Source organism: Macaca mulatta, chromosome 8, assembly GCF_049350105.2.
Source record: "Macaca mulatta isolate MMU2019108-1 chromosome 8, T2T-MMU8v2.0, whole genome shotgun sequence".
Taxonomy (NCBI): domain Eukaryota; kingdom Metazoa; phylum Chordata; class Mammalia; order Primates; family Cercopithecidae; genus Macaca; species Macaca mulatta.
This window is the reverse complement of record NC_133413.1, coordinates 25,997,820-26,016,151: the sequence shown is the minus strand read 5'-3', so window position 1 is coordinate 26,016,151 and position 18,332 is coordinate 25,997,820. Positions and strand designations below refer to the sequence as shown.

At 37.3% G+C, this 18,332-nt stretch overlaps 1 long non-coding RNA gene across 3 annotated transcripts in view; it reads left to right on the top strand.

The window, feature by feature from the left end:
• The window catches only part of LOC144330756 (uncharacterized), a 241,611-nt gene that overhangs the window by 123,251 nt on the left and 100,028 nt on the right, over positions 1-18,332 (top strand). The gene's annotated exons all lie outside the window — the stretch shown is intronic.

The window sequence follows — 18,332 nt, the reverse complement described above, 5'->3', positions numbered from 1 at the left end:
CTCATCAAACAAACATTTATGAGTATTATATCTCCCACAGTTCCAGAATGTGCCTGGGTATAGCCAGGACTTTCTTGCCTAGATCCTCTCATGCAATTGTCATTAGTCAGTAGTTGGGTCTGGAAACATCTCATATGTCTGGTGGTTACTGCGGCTGCTACCTGGGACCCAAGCCAAACCAGGCACCATCTGGGCCACCCTCACAAAAGCGCTCCATGTGGCCTCGGCTCTCCTTAGACCCTGGCGTCTGAGTTCTAAGGGCAAGTGTCCCAAGACAGACCAGGTGGAAATTGTGTTGTCTTTTATATTCTACCCTCAAAAGCCATGCAGTGTCAGCCAGGCACAGTGGCCTGTAATTACAGCAATTTGGGAGGAGGCCAAGGCAGGCAGATCACGAGGTCAAGAAATTGAGACCATCCTAGCCAACATGGTGAATTCCAGTCTCTACTAAAAATACAAAACTTAGCTGGGTGTGGTGGCATGCACCTATAGTCCCAGCTACTCTGGAGGCTGAGGCAGGAGAATCGCGAATTGCCTGAACCCAGGAGGTGGAGGTTGCAGTGAGCTGAGATAGCACCACTGAACTCCAGCATGGGCAACAGAGCAAGAATCTGTCTCAAACAAAGCAAAACAAAAGCTCTGCAGTTTCATTCTCACGACATACTATTCATTAGAAACAAGACACTAAGTCTTGTTCTTGTTCACACTGAAGGGAGGAGGAATTAGACCAATGGTTCCCAACCTTTTTGGTACCAGAGACCACTTTCATGGAAGACAATTTTTCCACTGGGGAACAGGGGCATGGAGGTGGGGGGCACAGTTCTGGGATAAAACTTTTCCACGTCAGGCATTAGATTCTCATAAGGAGCCTACAACCTAGATCCTTTGCATGCACAGTTCACAGTAGGGTTCACACTCCTGTTCTTCCCTGAACCAAGCCAGATTCAGCTGCATTTTCTCAAGGCCCAATAACGAGAAGCAGACAAACTAGGAAAGAAGGAAATTAACCACTGTAACCAGACACAGGGAGAAGGCTGGAGATAATTCCACCAGACCAACTCAAAGTGTCATAATTGTGTTAGTGCTTATGTAGGTTGGGATTATGTGCCGACCTGCAGTATAGCATTTGCCTAAGTCTATTGGTAACTAATTTTGTTTCAAGTAGAAGGTAAGAAGCAAAAAAAAAAAAAAAAATGCTAAGTTCGATTAAAAGGGCTCCATTGCCTTCAAGGCCTGTCTGCTGTGGTACTGGAGTGATTATTTCTATCGTATCTCCTTTACAGCTTGGTCCTGAGGGCTGCCTTAGACTCTCCAATGAATCTATTCAAACAGCAGTCTCTGTTACTTTGACTTGTGTCAGATTTTGTCGACCTAAGACGGGTCCTGGTATTAGGAATGTAAAACTGTTTCTATTATTTTGACTTGCTCCAGCAAGGGGAGAAGCCCATGCAAGGTTCCTACTGGCCATATGTTTCATTTCTAGCTTTGATGTCTGGGCACCGGTTTCCCTAGGTTTAACTATTTGCTCGATGTTAAGGCAGTACTAGGGAAATTTGTGTAACGGGGTGCTATGCAGGCCTGTCTGTGTGATTGTCAGGGAGAATTGACCTGCCATGCTAAGATCGGCGGCTACGTTAGAGTCTCAAATAGCAGGTGCAGCTCAGGTGGTAGTGCTCACTCACCCACAGCTCACCTCCTGCTCTGCAGCCTATTTCTAACAAGCTACAGGCCAGTAATGGTCCATAGCCCGGGGCTGGGGACCCCCGAATTAGACTGCTTCTCTTAATGGGAAGAATGCCAAAAAATTTGAGAATATATTTTTGAATCATCACATCATTTCAGCAGTATTTTTCAGAATATAGTTTGGGAAACTCTGAAACTACTTTTGGTAAGAGTCTGGGGTATTACAGTGCTAATACTTCACATTTGAGTCTTATTAACTTATTAACTAAAGCAAAAAAAAAAGGGCTAAACAAAAAGACAGTAATACCTAGTTAGGTGATTGTTCACACCCTGTGATCCTGTGTCATATCATACGGAGTGTATGAGAGCACTGTTCTATTTCCAAGTAGGCTGGACTTAAGTTTTCCAGGAGCTGACCAAACCCGAAATCCACCTGGACTCTTCCTGTGCTTTGAACCCCATATCCACGGTGACCATACATCTGAGTTTCCGTGGGAGTGTCCTGGTTTTCTCTGTTAATAGAATTGTGTGTCACAGTAAATTATGCAGTGGCTCTCCTAAGCTCTCAATCTAGTACTTTTAAAGGCAAAACCACATGTTACTTTTGCACCCACCTAATAGTTGCAAGCCTTTCTATTCACCTGTAGTTTCTATACTATGCTCATCCTGACTTCCATTTACATTGCCATGCCTGGACTTCTGCAATTTTCCAGTCTGCAAATTCTCTCCTCCATTCTGTGCTCCCCATTCAGACAGATCTTTCCAAAACATCACTTTGATTGTTCTTAAAGTCTTCAGCAACATCCCTGCCTCTGACAACCCCAGCTCCTCACAGCAGTTTTACTGGTGTGCCACCCGAAGGCTCACTCTGTCCCATGCAGCACTTGAGTCCATCTTAAACAATACAGGATGCAAAACACAGTCTCTGCTCCTCTCCATATTTAGCAGATGTGAGAAGGAATCATGACCCTTTCTAGACTCAGGAATAAGTGGTCCTATCTTGCCTGATGGATTGGTATGGTATTCTCTGAGTTTCTTTTGCTGCCCAGAACTAGCTGTTGTTGCCAGAGGAGATTTCTGGATACAAGTTATATGGCTGATAGAACACCTCCTCTATCCCTAGTCCTTTTTCTAATGTTTTCTGATTTGAGGGATTTTTTTTTTAATAGAGGTGTCCTGATGCCTTCAGGCCCACCTTAAGACTTTTCTAGATCCAAGTCAGTGTAGAGGGTTTTGCCAGCCATGTACAGTTCTCAGAAATAACAACTGCCTCCCTGTCCTCTGGCCTAAATCTGAAAACTCTCCTTTGCCTACATTCTTTCCTACTTGGTTCTAAATACCTGATTCCTTGGCCATCTGAATCTTTTACCAATTGTCCACTGTCTCACTATCCCATCTGCACCTCCAGAGTCAGTGCTAGAGCTGAGCTGCTTTCCTGACCCCCTGAAGTCCACTTATAGACCCAGTTTCAAGATCAGTATTCTGAAACATACACTGATTCCTGGTACCAAAAGGAATCTATGATAAGCTTGGCAAGGAGGTTGTTCCAACCCTGTGTTGTAATTGCCATCATAACGCCCTCAAACTAACCAGGCGGGACAGAGGGAGGCGTTGAGTCCAGCAAGCCTCCTACATCTATTACCTTTGTCAGAAAGACATGCTCAGTCAGGGAGCTGGTCCTGGAACATTTCACCCATTTCCTAGAACACTATCTTCCTAAACTGCATTCATTTAGTAATTTCAAAGCTGAGAGGTTCACTACAGACAGTCAGGAAGTTGGGAAAGTGAGCGGACTTGGACTTGAAGATTTGGGTTTTAGCCTCAGAACTAGACAGTGTGAGCTTAGGCAATTCAATTAACCTCTGTACATTTCAATTTTCTCCTCTGTAAAAATAACACAGCCAAGTAAGATGATTTTTTATTTTTCCTGAGATGGAGTCTCCCTCTGTTGCCCAGTCTGGAGAGAAATGATGTGATCTCGGCTCACTGCAACCTCCGCCTCCCAGGTTCAAGCGATTCTCCCACCTCAGCCTCACGAGTAGCTAGGATTATAAGCACGTTCAACCACGCCCAGCTAATTTTTGTATTTTTAGTAGAGATGGGGTTTCACCATGTTGGCCTGGCTGGTCTCAAACTCCTGACCTTGGGTGATTCACCCACCTCGTCCTCCCAAAGTGCCGGGATTACAGGCGTGAGCCACCATGCCCAGCCGTAAGATTATTTTTAATTTTCCTTTCTGCACTTGTGGACATCTCCACAAGAAGGTGAGATTAGACCTGGGACTGGAGAGTCTGCCAGGATTCACAAGCAGGAAAAAAAATCAATTCTACATTGTTGATAAGCCTTTATTAATTCTCCAGAATATGTTAGAAGCTGGCTTTAAATTTTTCCATAAAGAAACGGACATATAAATTTCACTGTGTTTAGAGTTTGGGCATGGCGTTTTGGAATAAGCATGCCTTCTATTTAGAATACATTGTAGAATATAGAGCATCTATTGGGAATAGACGAGTCCCCAAGATATTTTTGTCATCCTATTGTTTTTGTAGAGCGATACTCTCAGGTAAGACACATCAATCCATAGATATTTCTGTTTTATAGAAGTATTTCCAGAATGTCACACTGGAGAATTCTGGGATCCTTCTTTCTCTTACTTTTTAAAATTTAACTCTTTGTGTTTCCAAAGAAAAATATTAGGTTTTTTTTCACCCTAATAGACACATCCAGCTGTGATTATTAAGGTGATGATGAAATAATCTTAAGGTGATGCTACTTCTTTATAAACTAAGCACATACACCCATAAAATATGCCACCCCCTCAATAGACACAAAAATAAAGACAAACATCTCTCTTGGCATTGAGGACTTCACAAAGAATATATATGTTATTTGTATTTATGTATGTATGGTATTTATAAATTTATACTATCCATACTATATATGCTAATTTATAGTATTTATAGTATTACTATATTTACAATATAGATGCATTTATAATATTACTACATATGATATTGTAATATAATGAAAATATTTTCCTTTTATATAGCTATTTGCCATTTTACAAAATGTTGTTACTACCATTTCTTCATTTAATTTGACTTAAGTTAATGGGATAAATAATTCATAGTGAAATGTGAACTTTGCCTGTATAGGTTAAAAGAGACATAATCAAAGCAAAGTTCTTCTCACTTCTTTTCCTTTTTTCACCTTAATTCTTCCCTGTGTTCCACATATCATGTGTGAGTCTAAGATATCAAATACCAAGCCATCAATGCATTTTTCATTCTACATCCTGCTGGTGGAAAAGTAGCCCACACCAGCAAGTTAATTTTCAGCAAATGGCTGTGTTGAAAACTCCAATATAATTCCCATTCTTACAGTGAAGGGAGACTGTCATTTGCACAATAAGCATTCTATGAAGGTATATTATCTTGCTAATGAAAGCAAGAGACTGGATTTTCTTGACACATTTTCAGGCATGTCATAGAGTCAAACTAACAAGGAGGCAGCATAAAACTAACAAGGAGGCAGCATAAAACCAACTGTAAAAAATACACAAGAACTGTGGCTTGACTCCAAGCCACTCCAGTTTCAAGATAAAATCAAAAGTGCTGGAATTTTATGAAGAATCTCAAAGTAATTCTGTAACTTTATGATAAAATTTACAAAGTTGGAAATTAGTTCTCTTAAGGTCTATGTTTTCATAATTCCTGGCTCAAACTGCTTTAAAATGTGTAAACTCTATTAAATGGCTCTCCCATCACCACCTCCAGTAAAGTTTTACCAGCAAATGACTCCTTAGCTCTGCTTGCATTGAATCCTTCTGTTAACTAATTGCTGTTACTAGTAAAAATCATGGAGAAAAATTGCTCATGTTTCATAAGTTAGCTAATCTTATGATATTTCTGGAAGAACTACCAAAATGAACAGTTAAGCTAAATATGTAGGCTTGCCAATCACAAAGAAAAAAGATATAAGAAACATATGATGACAATGTAGGGTAGAAATTTATGTACTTCTTGTATTTATTTCCTTTTTTTCTTGCTGAAGATGCCATCACTTTATCTGGGCTTAGCAATAATGTAGAAGTAAGCCAAGAAAGTTTTTATAGTCTCTCTACTCTGTTACCAGCAATTTTCCCTACAGTCATTCCATTTTTGGGGTGACTTTTGTCATTTTACCTCAAGTCCTGAATGTCTCTGTGAATTTAGTGATTATTTATTGATTACTTACTAGATATAGGCACTGTGCTAGGAACTTTAAATAAAATCGAAATAAATGGGACATAGCGCTTGCTATAGCTTAACATTAAGACTAATTTTAAGATACACTTCAAATAGGATTTAACAGCATCATAAAGAGATTCACACCACACTTGATATTTGGTTTGTTTAGTTCCAGGGCAACAACTGCATATCAGATTGCAATAAATGAACTCCTTTCTTCTTATAAATATAGTGCCATTAACTGGAACAATTCTAGTAATTTATTTCATACTAATTTTTACAAAATATCCATATCATTAAACAATGACAATAAAGAATCATGTGTGTATATCTAATAGTTATTGCATAGGCCAGACTGATTAAATAATTTTTAAATATGAATCTAATTGCATTTAGACTAAATATGGCTGAGTGGGTAATTGAGAACGAAGCATTAATATTAAGTAATTGATAATGCCATTAATATAAATAAAAAGTACTGGAAAATGAATGTGCTTGAGGGAAACATACTGAGTTCAGTTTTAAATATGAGTTTGGTGGGAGTGATCACCAAACAATTTTCATGCAAGAATGGGGTTCAAGAGAGTGGTGTTGAACACACAAAGTTGGTAGTTATGTATATATTACAAGTTGTAGGAATGGATTATGGACTTACGGGAGAAATTGTAGGGAGAGAAGATAGCCATGGAATGGATGTATGTAAAATTGCACTTGGAGGCCAAGGAAGAATAAGAGAGTCAGTGAAAGAGTGAAATGCAAGACACAAGCCTTTATCACAGAGACAAAGGGAATGCTGGCATCATAAAGGTAGGAATTGTTAACTGTGGAAAATGCAACCAAGAAGTCACAGAAAATGAGACTTGAAAAGGGGATAAAGGGAGATAAGAGTTAAAAGCAAAAGAGGATGAGAAGATGCTACTTACTAAGAAGATGTGGGATACTGGTAAAAGAGAGACATGGTAGGCTGGGCACGGTGGCTCACACCCGTAATCCCAACACTTTGGGAGGCCAAGGCAGGCAGATCACTTGAGGTCAGGAGTTTGAGACCAGCCTGACCAGCATGGGGAAACCCTGTCTATACTAAAAATACAAAAATTAGCTGGGCATGATGGCAGGCACCTGTAATCCCAGCTACTGGAGAGGTTAAGGCAGGAGAATTGCTTGAGCCCGGGAGGTAGAGGTTGCAGTGAGCCCAGATTGTGCCATTGCACTCCAGCCTGGGCAACAAGAGCAAAACTCCGTCTCAAAAAAAAAAAAAAAAAAAAGAGAGAGAGAGAGAGAGAGATGGTAATATAAGTAGAAACAGGGTGAAGGAGAGTTTATGTTAGGATGGTGAAACCAGAATGTTTCTGAAGGTGGCAAATTAATACATAGTGAGGAGGCTGGACAGAGAGCGTGTAATGAAATAGTAGGTTTCACAGAAGGAGGAGATAGAATTCAGTCAAGTTTAGGAGAAATTTTTGGCAGGAGCAAGGAGAGATAAGAAGGATGAAAACCCAGGGAAATAGGTGGATAAAATATAGAAACATTAAAGGCACATCCCATCAGATGGACTCATAAATAGAAGATCATCTACTTACAGGAGCTGAAATGGGGGAAAAGTAGAGATTTGAAGAAAGTAGAAAAGTTATAAACAGTAATTTGGACAAAGCAACAGGGAGGCCACAAAAGTTGAAGTAATTATGGGACGGCAATGAGTATAACCTGGCATTGAATATTCCAATAGGAGAAGCATCTATCAAATGCATACCGCATTCATACTTGGTGGTAGAAAAAAAGAAAGTAAACCCTGTGAATTTTTGTAGGTTGAGTAGCAAAAGTTTATGGTATACTTTCCCATAAAATAGTCAAATTTTTGTTCTAGTAAAAACTATAGGACATATCCTTTGCCCCAAACAACCAACCCACCCCATCAAAAAAGTGGGCAAAGGATATGAACACACTTCTCAAAAGAAGACATGCAGCAAAAAAAAAAAAAAAAAAAAATATATATATATATATATATATATATATATATATATATATATATGAAGAAAAGCTCATCATCACTGAGATACTACAATGAGATACCATCTCATGCCAGTTAGAATGGCGATCATTAAAAAGTCAGGAAACAACAGATGCTGGAGAGGATGTGGAGAAATAGGAATGTTTTTACACTGTTGGTGGGAGTGTAAATTAGTTTAAACATTGTGGAAGACAGTGTGGCGATTCCTCAAAGATCTAGAACTAGAAATACCATTTGACCCAGCAATCCCATTACTGGGTATATACCCAAAGAATTATAAATCATTCTACTATAAGGACACATGAACACGTATGTTTATTACAGCACTGTTCACAATAGCAAAGACTTGGAACCAACCAAAATGCCCATTAATAATAGACTGGATAAGGAAAATGTGGCACATATACACCATGGAATGCTATGCAGTCATAAAAAAGGATGAGTTCATGTCCTTTGTAGGGACATGGATAAGTTGGAAACTATCATTCTCAGCAATCTAACACAGGAACAGAAAAGCAAACACCACATGTTCTCACTCATAAGTGGGAGCTGATCAGTGAGAACATAGGGACACAGGGAGGGGAACATCACACACCGGGGCCTATTGGGGGGTCGGGGGCTAGGGGAGGGATAGCATTAGGAGAAATAGCTAACATAGATGATGGGTTGATGGGTGCAGCAAACCACCATGGCAAGTGTATACCTGTGTAACAAACCTGCACATTCTGTACGTGTATCCCAGAACTCAAAGTATAATATAGTATACTAAAAGTATAATAAAGTATAATAATAATAATAAACTATAGGACAAGTAATACTCTTCTTTCACCAACAAAGGAACTGAAGTTAACAAAAATTAAGTATGAATCAGATGAGCCAAAATTTTAATGGGATATTTGTTAGGCACCTTGACAATGGTTGAAAGAGATTCCGATTTAATGGAAATAGAGAAGGAAGAAGGGACTGCAACCTCAAGTGTCAGTAAGATTTGAGAGTAGGATATTGTGAAGTTCAGTCCTGTTAACAGTTGGGAAGGAGAAGGCAACACAGAAAGAATTGGGGCTATGTCTGCACCGTGGTTTCAGATATGTTGGTGGAAGTGGTGCTTCTGCTTGGACTCTGTTACCTAATGTTTCATTCTTGTTCGGAGATGACTTCCAACTAATCCCTGTAAGTGTATTAATACTATAATAAAAGTAAGTAATCAAGGCTTAGTAAAAGAAAGATTTGCTATTTTTGAGGAGTGAGACCCTGCCTCCTTCCTTATTGTATTGAATCATGCAGCCCTATTCCCACATATCAATTGTTTTATTCCTCAATTGTGGAGCTTATAGACATATTCCCCAGGACTCATCAACCACACCTGGCCCATACCTCAAACTGTAGCAGCTTTCTCAGCATGGAGGAAAATATTGATAAGGGCTGCACATCACCCTACGTTCCTACATCGCTCTTCATATGTTATCACTTTCATCTTCAAGTGGAATGAAATAAAATACTGGGCAGCTATTTCCAAAGAATTTGCCAATTCCTATTTATATTCCTAAAGTTAAGAGTTTTGGCTAATGTTTAATCTTAGAACAAACTACACAATTTTATTTTTATTAAAGATCAGTGATTATTACTGCAACAATGTTACTACTTAGAGATTTTGAACAATGGCATTTAAAGACTGTGTTAACAACCAAACCCTATCTTTTGCTTTAAAGATCTGACAGCTTGATGTTTTATCGTGCCTGTGTGTGTTTAACCTCTAACTGCAATGTTTCTGGAACTCAAAAGAAATTAAAGATCAATTAATCCACACTTTCTGTAGAAATACAAATAAAATGCACTTCTGATTACATTATCTGTATATTTCTTATGGGCAGTTGAGACAATGATCAAGGCTAGTGGTCTCAACTCTGTCCATTGGTGTTACCTGGAGAGCGATTAATAAACACCAATGCTCAGATGTCACCCCAAGCAAATTAAATCATATACCCCAGGGGAGAAACCCAGACTTTGGTGTTTGTTAAAAACTCCCCCAAGTGATTCTAAGACTTGGCCAGGCTTTTGAAGATCACAGATCTCAGCTTTTCAGTTCGTAAGTCCACTTGGTTAAAATACCTCGCTGAGGAAGAATTTTCCTTTTGGATGATTGTCTTCTCTGCTTCCTTACTTCTTTTTGTAAATCCTCCCTTCTCCTTGAGTAAATCGTTCCCATTTTTATGTTTCACCATTATAACTTTCCCTGAGTATTGCCAAATAATTTTATAGTAGGAAGTGACTCATGTTTTATAAATGTTGAAATAGAGCAAAAGCTTATTCATTAAGCTTGTCTGGGAAAGCCACCCCCTGGAAAATTGAAAAGCAAAATGTAAGAAAATCTGGTTTGAAGTGGTTAAAGAATAAGTTGTCTTACAGGAAAAGTTTACAAATACTTTGAGGAGGATTTAGGAAGGTTCAAGTATAGGCTTCTCTGACACTGTCCCAAGTCTCCAACATCAAGATCAAATATTACAATTCAGTCACATTAATAAGTACTTGGAATCTATAATGAACAATCCAAAGTGGACTTAGTCGTATTAAAGAGAAACCTGATCATCATAAAAGACACAAGTGAAACCATTTCAGATTATGTAGAACCTTTACAGAAAGTGAAGAGAAACAAAACTCAACTGATTTCTATAAACCATTTTCTCATATCCACCTCTAATCTGTTGTAACTTGGAACTCGTGTTTTCGTTCTAAGCACTAATTATTGACTCTTGGATGGGAAGAAAAAGCCATTTTCAGGCACTTTGGTGAATATTTTCTATACTTCGATTTATAATATAAATTGCCACTACTATAATTGAACAAAATGTCTTAGTGGATTATTCTAATCCTTTAAAGTTTTATTTAACATAGTGCCTACTCTTTTGGTAAATTGAGAAACTCATCACCGAATGAATGAATGAATGAATGAATGAATGAATGAATGAATACATGACTCAGAACAGGTCAATATAATAACCTTTATTTGGTGGTTCTTTCAGCTGCTGACAAAACAACATGTATCCTGTTTTTCCAATAATTGAAAAAAACTTTCTGTACATCTTATTTGGGTAGTAATATATAAGATATGGCAGTAATAGAAGTTTTTTAAATGAGTTTTAATAAAACTGGATGAGACATTTTGTTGTTGGTAGGCCATAAACTATCACTAGCAACCAATGCCCCGGTGTAACAGGCCTCTTAAGTTACATGCATCAAATCTGCCTTCCCCCAAAGGGTTATAATTTGGTGGGTTATACTGTTCATAAGGTGTTACTTAATTTAAAAGCAAATTACATATTAGCATTGTGTGATCTCTCTCAATTCTGCATAAAAAGTTTATATTATGTATACTAAGAAAACTGGAATTAAAGTATGAATGGATGGGAATAAGAAAGATGTATTTTCTTTTTTCTAATGTTTTGCTTTCAAATTATCTGTGATAATTTTGTGTTACATTGAATAACTTGGTTCATTGTTTCTTATAATTGCTTGCCAAGTCACTTATTGTTCTCCTCATTGACTTTATTTTAAATGCTACCATTCCTGGTGATGTCAATATAAACGTTATGTCTCTTGTTGAGACTGTTTACCAAGAGTTTCTCTTAACAACTCACTCTTTGCTCCTGCCCCTTTTTCCTTCCTACTCCCTCTTACACTTCTGGGAGGAAACACACACACACACACACACACCCTCACATACACACATCCCTGACCCCCTCCCCACAAAACAAAACAAAACAAAAAGAACCTCAAGAAATTTGTAGCTAATCAAAAATTAGCCATTAATAGAGGTTTTTAAAAATCTGTACCCAAATTATTTTTTAAAAGCAACTGAATGTCTTGAGATTAAAACAGGACAGATTTGAAAGTGTAAAAAGTTTCCAACAAAATAAAATCAACTTCTTGCTTTCTTAAGTTTTGCCTCTTAAAAACTATTTCTAATATTATATTTATAAGCCATATTAATGACTTTACAAAATTTACTGAATAATTAACATTTAATAATAATAATTCTTCCTCTTATTAATCTCAATGAACTCACCTATTTATGAAGTACTCATGAAAATACTTAAAGAAGAAGGTACTTAAAGGATGAGGTTGAATTGAGGCATCAACAAATAGCCCTCAATGAAACAGATACACTGTAAGAGAAGAAAATGTTAGCAAGTATTTAATTTTTGTTCATTGGGTTATCTGAGAAACCATTACATTCTAAAATTAGACCATAATTTTCTGGGAGAGGAGAAAATCTCAAGGAAATTTCTAGAGATGAAAAATATAATATCTACCAAAGTGCACTGAAGGAAGGATCCATCAGATTGGATACTACAGGGAATTAGAAAGCAAGCTTGAGAAACACTTTTTTTATTTATTTTTATTTTTTTTTTAATTTATTTATTATTATTATACTTTAAGTTGTAGGGTACATGTGCATAACGTGCAGGTTTGTTACATATGTATACTTGTGCCATGTTGGTGTGCTGCACCCATCAACTCGTCATTTACATCAGGTATAACTCCCAATACAATCCCTCCCCTCTGCCGCTCCCCGTGATAGGCCCCTGTGTGTGATGTTCCCCTTCCTGAGTCCAAGTGATCTTATTGTTCAGTTCCCACCTATGAGTGAGAACATGTGGTGTTTGGTTTTCTGTTCTTGTGATAGTTAAAAGAAGACATTCATACAGCCAACAGACACATGAAAAAATGCTCATCATCACTGGCCATCAGAGAAATGCAAATCAAAACCACAATGAGATACCATCTCACACCAGTTAGAATGGCGATCATTAAAAAGTCAGGAAACAACAGGTGCTGGAGAGGATGTGGAGAAATAGGAACACTTTTACACTGTTGGTGGGGTCGTAAACTAGTTCAACCATTATGGAAAACAGTATGGCGATTCCTCAAGGATCTAGAACCAGAAGTACCATATGACCCAGCCATCCCATTACTGGGTATATACCCAAAGGATTATAAATTATGCTGCTATAAAGACACATGCACACGTATGTTTATTGCAGCACTATTCACAATAGCAAAGACTTGGAATCAACCCAAATGTCCATCAGTGACAGATTGGATTAAGAAAATGTGGCACATATACACCATGGAATACTATGCAGCCATCAAAAAGGATGAGTTTGTGTCCTTTGTAGGGACATGGATGCAGCTGGAAACCATCATTCTTAGAGAAACACTTTTTTTAGAACTCAGAGGAAAAGTATATGCATTAAAAGAAAAGGAGAACGAAGAACTTATTTATCTGTTACAATATAAATTTAATAGGAAGTTAATATGAATGCAGAAAAATGGGAATAAAGATATTCATGGCAGAAGTGTTTGTAATAGTTATAAATGGAAGAATAGTTATTAAAATTTTATTTAAAATAAGGAATAGTGAGATAATGGAATACTATGTAAATATTTAAATGACATTATAGAATATCATGTAATGTATAACATGACATGCTATTCATAATGTGTTGCTAAATTTAAAAGCAAATTACACATTAGCACTGTATGATCTCAATTCTGAATAAAAAAGTTATATATTCTAAGAAAAACTGAAATTACAACAAAACATGAATAGTGGTCCTTAAATATGGATGGGAATAAGAGGTTTCTTTCCTTTTTTTTTAAATTACGTTTTTTGCTTTCAAATTATCTGTGATAAGTTTGTATTACATTTTTAATTTAAACCATGCTTTTTTTCTGTTTTTGAGAGTAGAATTCTTAGAGTGACACAAATAAATGCTGAATTATTTCCTGATGACTCTGAATGGAGATCCCCGTACTTCTGTCTGGTTCTCTCAGGTTATTTAGGTAAATCAAAAACAGTTGAAAAACATCACCTTGGTAATTGATGGAATGTTAAGTTAGAGATATATGTAATGTCTTTATGGTAGTAATTGACTGTGAAGGCAGAATGTACTGGGACGATTGCTTCTAATATACTACAACAATCCTAGAAAGGTGTTTTTACTTTCCAAGTAGGTAACAGAATATTACATAGCAGATGTCTGTTTGTTACAGAACAGTTAATTATGATAAGCATAAACAACATAGAATAAACGACCACAATTACAGGCTCTGCTCACTCCCTTAGTCCCTTGATCCCAGTCTCATTCATCTGGGAACCTCTGAATTCTGGAAAACTCAGCAAAGATGTTCATATGGTCATTTAAATCCATTATCTGACATCCCACCAACTTGCCCAACATATGTTCCTTTAATTATTTGGCTCCTGGGCAAACATCCTTGACTGTACTATACTTCACAATTCTGGGAGTGTTAATAGTACTTTTAACAAGAAGCTCTAGAAAAACTATTAATTTTTTTCTTCCAAAATTCAGTATAGGAACTGACCCAATCAATAAAGCCTATTTTTTTTAGCCCAAATTACTATTTAACACCTTTAAAAATTATGTTTGAACATTTAAAATGAAGGGTTATTAAAGTCAACTGAAACTCAGATGTTATCCAAAGATATTATAAAAACAAAAAAATTGAAATAAAAATCAACAGGGTTTTCTTCAGATATTAAAAAAATTGCTGTTATAAATAAGCAGTTAGAAATCCAATTAAAGCTACATTATTTCTACTTCTATTGGGTGTACAATCAATTAAATACAGATAATATCACAGATAATTTGAAAGCAAAAAATGTAATTGAAAAAAAAAAAAGGAAAGAAACCTCTTATTCCCATCCATATTTAAGGACCACTATTCATGTTTTGTTATAATCTCAGTTTTTCTTAGAATATATAACATTTTTATTCAGAATTGAGATCATACAATGCTAATGTGTAATTTGCTTTTAGATTTAGTAACACATTTATAAATAGCATATCATGTTATACATTACATGATATTCTATAATGTCATTTAAATATTTACATAGTATTCCATTATCTCACTATTCCTCATTTTAAATAACATTTTAATAACTATTCTTCCATTTATAACTATTATGAACACTTCTGCCTCGAATATCTTTATTCCCATTTTTCTGCACTCACATTAACTTCCTATTGAGTGTAGTGTGAAAGGCACTGGTTGTGTGCTATGAGAGAATATAAAAGAGGCAAACATCTAAGTTTCTATGCTTATTTTCAACAGAGCTGAAAAAACAACATGTAAACAATTTAGAAAGAAAAAGTGTCTGGCAATGCAGACAATGTCAAGACCCAAGAAAATGAAATGAGCCTACAATTCTGAAAAATGACATTTGGTTTGGGAGCTTGAGAAAGGCTTTTGGGTTCAGGGGCAATGTAAACTGGGTGCTATGATTTGAATGTTCCCCAGTCTCCCCAAATGTGTCCCAAAGTTCATGTTTGAAAGCTTAATCCCAAGTGCAAGTGTTGACAGGTGGGACTTACAGGCAGTGATTAGGTCATGAGGGCAGAGCCCTCATAAATGGGATAATGCTTTGTCACGGGAGAGGTTTACTCACCATGGGAGTTTGTTAGTTACCATGGGAGTGGGTTACTTACCATGAGTGGGTTCCTGATGCAAGATGAGTTTGCTCCCCTTCCCTATTCTCTTTGTATCTCTCACGTGCACTCTCTTTCCCTTCCACCTTCTGCCATGGGGATGACACAGCAAGAGGCCCTCGCCAGATGTGGGCGCCTCAACCTTGGACCTCCCGGCCTCCATTCTCCATAAATTACACCCCGCCCCCGCCCCCCCGCCCCAGGCTCTGTTTTCCCTAAATTATTTCTCTCCATAAATTACCCAACTTGTGGTATTCTGTTACAGCAACACAAAACAGACTAAGATGCGAGGTATTCGATTATAAGTAGGACTCAGAAACATGAAGCAGAATTTGGTTCCTCTTTCTAAAGAGTGGAGAATTGTGAGCAAGGTATTTTCCTCGAGAATGAGAAAATTGTGTCGGTTCAGATGAAACACAGGGTTCATAGAGCAGGCTGGAGAAAAATTAAGCTTGAAAGAGTGAGTACGGCAGATTGTGAAAGGTGCTGAGAATAATGAGCTAAATACTTTCAATTCTTGTCACATGGATTATGAGCATGTAAGGATGATATTGGAGCAAGGTCATGATATAATAAATTTTCTAGGTACCAGTTATATTTGAATACTACACCAGGTATAGAATACTATTGAAACCCTTGGAGTTTCATTGTTACCTCATATAGACATATTTGTATACCAAATTCCAAAGATATGATCCTGAGATGCTTTGAGTAAGCTTATATTTTTACACATTAATTCATACAACTAATGTATCAGTGCCATCTCAGAATCTACTTAATGATACACACCTAAGCCTACTTTTCACCAGGTTTGAGATTAGCTTTTATATTTAACTTTTAAAATTATAAGATGTAGGAGATCAGTCAGGGTGGTGGGAAAAGTTACAGGGTAAGACGCAAACCTTCTTGGAAGGCCGGGAGGTTTTGCAAAGCTTGGGGAGAGAATAAAAGCTGAAAGCAGCTAATTCCCTTACCCTGAGGCAGAGGGCAAGAAATAGGTGCAAGGGAGGGTAAAGGAGTTTATTTACTTATGTTGTCTGGAAGCCAACCTTTGATCATCCACATGCCAGACTGTTCCCTGTAAGTGGGGGGATAACAATATTAATTATCCCCAGGTTGTGTTGGCTCCAGGCCTTTGTCATTAAATCTGCACTGAATAAATGTAAGCCACTCCAGCTTATCGAAGCTGCACTCTTTCTTTGGCCTCTCTAAGCTGAGCAGTCCCCTAGCCATGCTCACACAAAATACCTGTGTCTGCATACTCCTTTCATCCATTGCTCAGCCAGCGTCTGCAGGATAGACTTGGCAATGAGACTTTGTGTTTATGTATTTAAATATATGTACACATTACACTTAGTATATAGCAGAGCCACCAAGGAATACTAAATTTACCTAAATCAGAAGGAACTGTGGGAAGACTATACTTCTAAGTCATACATTGCTGTAATAATTGATGTTTCTAATAACAGGAAGGTGTTTTTAATAACAGAAAAATATTTAAAAACAAGGAAAATTAGATAAACAGAAAACAAATAAGAATGTTTAGATTTTTATAATGGGAGGCTAAGAGACACACCATGTATGGATTGGAGACAAGATCCTTTTTAAACTGAGGTCCCACACATTGTGTAAAAGTGGCCAATTTTCTGAAAACCATTATACATATGTCATGCAGTTCAAAACTCTTTAGCAACAAATAATGAGATGAGCCAAACCACTCAGGAGAAGCAGCTAAGTAACAAAAACTCATATGCCAATACTTAGAAGCCTCACAGACTTGGAAACCACTTCTTCCTTGTGGCACAAATTTTACTTAAAATATATATATATATATGTGTGTGTGTGTGTGTGTGTGTATTTACATACCATATATATTTACATACTATATATAATTGTGTCAAATTTAAATGATCGCTTTTTGTACCACTAGAATAAACCAAGGGAAATAAAGATCCAGTCCAAATTGATAGGGTCTGTATATTAAGTCAGTACTCTAATAAAGCCAGAAACAGAAGCAACAGTAACAGGCTAGAGTGCAGGAGGGTATATGGATACAAATTAGGCTGGGCCTAAGCAAAACTCATGAGTCAAAAACGCATTTTGAATCTCTCAGGTTCCACAAGCCTATCCTCAAAGGTGGCAGGACCCATAGTGTAGCCATGCCTGCAAACCAGCTATTCACCAGAAACCCCCAGAAGCCAGTTTCTCGAACCTGATTGATCACCAGCATCATCTAGAACTTCAAAAATACAGGTTTTCAGATTCCAGTCTGGATGATTTTCATTTGAATAGGTCCATGATGGGGCCGTGGCATCTATGTTTTATAAACCTCTACAGAAAATCCAGTGACAAGCCAGGTGTGAGAACATCCTGCTTCAAGCTACTTCACCCTCTATTTGTTCTTTGGCCATAAATTCATTTTTTGGTCTTCCGTCTGCTTATGCCTGGTGGACCTCTCTCAAAATCTATTTTCCTGGCAGATGCATTCTCAGATCTTGGACCCATCTAGAAATATAACTATCATTTTCTCTTTTATATCAACCACACAAACTCAGATAGGACTCTGCTTTTATTTTTTCCTATGACGCAAGGAGGAACATGAGTAGTAACTGGATGCATAACTTAGAAAATTAGGCCATGAAACAAAACTAAAGTCAAGAGTTATGTGAAGAGCAAATAAAATGCCAAGTAGACATGCGAGAAAAAGTCATCTCACCCGAAGAATGGAGCATAGCATCCAAAATTCAGGCAGGGATAAATTGGAGTTTTTCAAAGAATGAAGACTACACATAAGTAAATAACTAAGACATAAATAGAGCCAAGAAGTGCACAGAAAGTGAGCTTAAGGTACAAATAAATTTTTTATAACTAAATCATCTTTTTAAGTCCCCAATCAAA